Raw genomic sequence first — 5,328 nt, 5'->3', positions numbered from 1 at the left:
CCCAGGGCTTTGGGCTCCCCGGGGAAGCCAGTGACTTTGGGGGCAGCTGGTTGGGGGCCTTTCAGCCACCTGGGCCCCTTACTCTCAGGGCTCAGGTCTGACCGGATCTCACACCATCACTGCTTGGGAGGAAGACTGGGGCCAGAAAGGGAAGGGGAACCAGAATCACGCAGCAGGGCAGGGCCCCTGATGTATGTCCCTAAGCTCTCTCCACACCCAGCGCCGCCTCCGGGCTAGACGGGCTGGTAGAACTGGCCACGTCTTCTCCCTGGGGTGGCGAAAGAGCCTTCTCCAGGGCAGGGCAGAGCACTCCGGGCCTCCCTCCTGCCTCACCCATCCCCACCCTCCAGCCTCACCCATCCCCACCCTCCGGCCGCACCCGCTCTGGGTTGTGCCCAGGCTGCTCCTGACTGTGGGTGTCTCGCGCCACCTACAGGACACAGGGAGAACGACATGCCGCCCGGCTTCTCTGAGCCCAGGCTCCTGGCCCGCCGTGGACAGAGCGCCCCTTGTGGCCGCCCAGAGCTCTGCGCCCCGCGCGGCTCTCTCCCTGGGGCGGCCCCACAACCCCAATAAGGCAGGAATTACAGTATTGAATCAGATCTAAGACGCCTTCACTTGAGAGATGCATCGTTTATGTTTGTGCCACGAAAAAAGAAAAAGGCACTACCCAGTAAGATATAACACAGCACTTCTTTATCATTTAGAAACTTTATACTCATTGAAGGCGTTCTTTTAAACTTGGACACTTTTATCACCTATCCCTACGGTGCATACATAAAAAGGAAACTATGGGCAAAATAATTTAGCGAAGATATTCCTGAAACTTCTGCACACGCAGAGTCCGACTTGACTGCATCACGCCTTTATTCGGCGTCTCTGAGGTCGGTTCTTCCAGACAGTGTTGTCCTGTGTCGTCAAGAGCTATTGTTCGGAGTATGCACTCTTGTCTCAGGATGTCCTCCCAAGCTGCAAGTTGTGTTGTGTTTTTTTAATCCTCATCCGAGGATATTTTTCCATTGATTTTTAGAGAGAGTGGAAGAGAGAGGGAAAGACAGAAACATCGATGTGAGAGAGAGGCATCGATTGTTTGTCTCCTGCACACGCCCTGACCAAGGCTCTGGCCGGGGAGGAGCCTGCAACCTTGACGGGAATAGAACCCAGGAACCTTTGGTCCACAGGCTGATGCTCTATCCACTGAGCCAAACCAGCCAGGGCCCAAGCTGTAGGTTTTGATGCACACCTGCAGGTATTCACGAATATGTCATGGTTGCTACCTGGTCCCTGCAGTTGTAAAATACATCCTGATTCCAGAAATGTTAAAATGTGGGGTGGAAACTGCTGTTAGCCCTGCTTGTTCAACGAAGTTACTGGGGTGCCTACTCTATGCCTGGCCCATGCAGGGGGCAGGAGACACAGCCCCAAACAAGGCTGCCTCATCCCTGCTGGCAGGGAGCTCACAGTGCCACCTGGAGACAGACATCAAACAAATAATCACACAGACAATAGTTTAATGAGCACTGTTGTGCTGTGAGAAGGGTCAGCAGAAGGTCAGTCTGGGTGCAGAGGAGGCTTCCCTGAGGAAGTGGCATCTGACCTCTGATAAATGAATAGGATGTAGCTGGGGAGAGAGGCTGAAGATGTGCTAGGGAGAGGGAAGAGCATCCTGTCAGGGCCCTGTGGCCCGGGGCAGGGTTTGAGGGTTCTAGTATGGCTGGCATATGATGAATGAGGGGAGATTGGCAGGAACTGGAGCTGGAGAGGTGGGAAGGGGCAGATCCAGAGGCCTTTTTGCAAAGCATAATGGGAAACCATTGCAGGGCTTGGAGCTGAGACAGGAACTGAGGTACAAAGAGGCTCAATAACGTGCCAAGTAGCAGAAAGTGATGGAGACAGAACTGGAACGCAGGTCTGGCTGGTTCCAGTACCCACGCTTTCCATCCTCACTGGAGGGGCCTGACTATCTGATTCCCCTTTTCACTGTCCAGCTGAGGAGATTGGGGCCTAGGAAGGGGAACAGGCTGGCCCTCAGTCACACAGCCAGACAGGGGCTAATCTAGAACCCAGGTCTCCAGGCTACCAGCTCCCTTCTCTCACCCAGGCTCAGCGGTCCTGGCCTGACCCTGGCCAAGGCCCCACCTCCAGGGAAACTATTGGTGTGTGGAGGGCAAAGGGCTGTCCCTTCTTAGGTCCCAGGTAGCTGTGTCAGCCCAGTGTCCCAGGTTCCCAGTTTACACTGGCATTGACTGGTTAGAGCCTTCCGCAGCCAGGCCAGGCTCAGATGGAGCCAGATTTCAGATGCAGTCTGGCGAGAACTGCACTGCACGGCCCTCCGGCCACCCTGCTGGGGATGGATCAAATTCCAGTCCCTTGAGCCTTTCACCCAGGCCTGAGGACAAAAGGGCTCTGAGCATGTAAGGGCACAGCGCCAAGATCCCATGTGGTCCAGCCAGGGGCATCTGCCTCTCTCTCCCATGAGCACAACACCAGGACCAAAGATCCTGGGACGGACAATTTACTGCTCTGGTATATTTATTTATTTTTAACTGATGTTTAGAGAGAGAGGACAGAACAGGGGGAGAGAGAGAGAAACATTGATGTGAGAGAGAAACATCAATTGGTTGCCTCCTGCATGCATCCTTACCAGGGCATGTGCCCTGACCAGGAATCGAACCAGCAACCTTTCGGTGCATGGGGTGACGGCCAACTAACTGAGCCACACTGGCCAGGACTCTAGTGTATTTATTTTTTAAGGAAAAATGCCTAGAACTGAACTTGCTGAGTCAAAGGAACCCACATTTAAAGATTTTGGTGCCCAGCCGGCGTGGCTCAGTGGTTGAGCATCGACCTATGAACCAGGAGGTCACGGTTCGATTCCCAATCAGGGCACATGCCCGGGTTGTGGGCTCGATCCCCAGTAGGGGGTCATCCAGGAAGCAGCTGATCAATGATTGTCTCTCATCATTGATATTTCTCTCTCTCCCTTCCTCTCTGAAATCAATAAAAATATATTTAAAAAAAAAGATTTTGGTGAACTATCAGCAAGTCTTCTTAGGATTTTGCATCAGTTTCTGATCCTTTAGGAATGTGCTCAGTGTGAGGAGTGTTCTCCCCCAGGTCACCAATCATGCGGAGGCCCTCTTTTTATTTTTGCCAGTCGGATGGGCCAGCACCTCTGGCTCCTGGTTTTTTTGTTTATTTGTTTCACTGTTTGTCATTGAAGGGACGTTCTCAGATTCAATGTATATCAAAGTAATCGATGGTGTTTGTTATGAAAATGCATGCAAAAGTACAGCTGGCAAAGGATTTGTCCCTAGGTATATAAACATATTAATAAGAAGACAATTTATTTATTTTTTTAAAATATATTTTACTGATTTTTTACAGAGAGGAAGGGAGAGAGAGTCAGAAACATCAATGAGAGAGAAACATCGATCAGCCGCCTCCTGCACATCCCCGCAACCCAGGTACCTGCCCCCGACCAGAATCGAACCCGGGACCCTTCAATCCGCAGGCCGACGCTCTATCCACTGAGCCAAACCGGTTTCGGCATAAGAAGACAATTTAAATTGAATAGACACCTCCTCGAAGATCTACAGATGGCAAATCACCACACCTTTAGTCTTAGGGAAATGCAAATTAAAACCATAATGAGCTACCACTCCACACCTGCCAGAATGTCAAAATCAAAACCCAGCCCAATCTCAGCAAGAATGTACAGCCACCGGGACTTTCACATCCTGTTGGTGGGAAGGAACACAACATGATGCCACCACTTTGAAAAACTATTGGCAGTTTCTTAAAACGTGAAATATACACCAACCGTATCATCCAGCCATTCCACTATTAGGTATTTAGCCAAGGCAATGAAAGCATTTGTCCCCACAAAGACTTATACACACGAGTTCCAACAGCCTTACTTGTGATAGCCAAATATTGGAAATGACTAAAGTAGCCATCCGTATGTGATTGAATGGGTAAACAAATGATTGCACATCCTACTCGGCAATGAAAGAGTGAACTGTTGATAAACGCATCCAGAGGGATGTACCTCAAAATAATTAGGCTGAGAGGAAAAGCCAGGCAAAGGAAGAGTGCCTGCGGCATGCTTTCATGTGGATGAGATTCTGGAAAATACAAACTGACCCACAGTGATAGAAGGTAGACCAGCGGTCGCTTCAGGAAGAGGGGGGGCGGGGGGAGAGCAAGAAAGCAGGGAAGATTACAAAGGAACCAAGAGCGGTGCCCGCAGCTGTCCCCTAATCTGTCTCACGCTTCAACCGTGTTTGGACAGAACAGACCCGGCCACCTTCAGAACCATCTCAGCCACCCTCGGCCTCCGAGAGCTCAGCTCCTTATTGCCGAGCAACCGTGAGCTCTCAAATTCATAAGAATTATTCCACCCAGGTGGAGGCCCGTCACCGCCTGCTCAACCTGCGTCTATCTGCAGGCCTCCCACACCTACCTCTCTCCAGGCTTCTATTTCCACCTCGATGATGTGGCTCTGAAGGGCGTGGGCCACTTCCTCCGAGAGCTGGCCAGGGAGAAGCGTGAAGGTGCCCGAGTCTCTGGAAGATGTAAAACCAGCGGGGCGGCCTCGCCCTGTTCCAGACCCGCTGGACCAATGAGCAGGGCGGAACTCGGGGCGCCCTGGGAGCGCCGTGGTCCTGGAGAAGAAGCTGAACCGGGCCCTTTGGACCTGTGTGCCCTGGGTTCTGCCCAAACCGATCCTTAGCTCTGTCACTTCCTGGAGAATCCCTTTCTGGATGAGCAGGTGGAACTCATCGGGAACATGGGCGACACCTGACTCACCTCTGCAGGCTCCCGGCCTCCGGGCTGGATGGGCGAGTAGCTCTTCGGAAAGCTCATCCTCAAGCACGACCAGGAGACTGTGGCGCTCAGAGGCCTTTGCGGGGCCCCTCCAAGCCAGACCCCCTGATGTCTGGCTTCTGCCTGAGCCTCTGCCTGCGACTAGGCATCCTTCTAACCACCCGGCATCCCTCGCCCATGCCTCAGACCGAATGAAAACAATAAAGCTTTTTGCAGCAAAATAAGTAAGTGAATAAATAGCACCAGGAAACTTGGTAGTGAAGGAGATTTTCCTGACATTCTCATTGTCATAAATTGTGGTGATGGCCCTGACTGGTTTGGCTCAGTGGATAGAGCGTCGGCCTGTGGACTCAAGAGTCCCAGGTTCGATTCCGGTCAAGGGTATGTACCTTGGTTGCAGGCACATCCCCAGTAGGAGGTGTGCAGGAGGCAGCTGATCGATGTTTCTAACTCTCTATCCCTCTCCCTTCCTCTCTGTAAAAAATCAATAAAATATAT

At 52.0% G+C, this 5,328-nt stretch overlaps 1 long non-coding RNA gene across 1 annotated transcript; it reads right to left on the bottom strand.

Annotated features, from left to right (window-relative positions):
- Window positions 1-695: 695 nt before the first annotated feature.
- Window positions 696-5,068, bottom strand: LOC107183898. Its single transcript, XR_001514717.1, has 2 exons — window positions 4,466-5,068; window positions 696-969 (listed from the first exon to the last, which is right to left on the bottom strand). It is a non-coding gene; the product is annotated as an uncharacterized LOC107183898 (long non-coding RNA).
- Window positions 5,069-5,328: the final 260 nt, after the last annotated feature.

The sequence above is a fragment of the Myotis davidii genome, unplaced genomic scaffold, assembly GCF_000327345.1.
Source record: "Myotis davidii unplaced genomic scaffold, ASM32734v1 scaffold142, whole genome shotgun sequence".
NCBI lineage: Eukaryota > Metazoa > Chordata > Mammalia > Chiroptera > Vespertilionidae > Myotis > Myotis davidii.
This window is presented reverse-complemented; position numbering and strand designations above follow the sequence as displayed.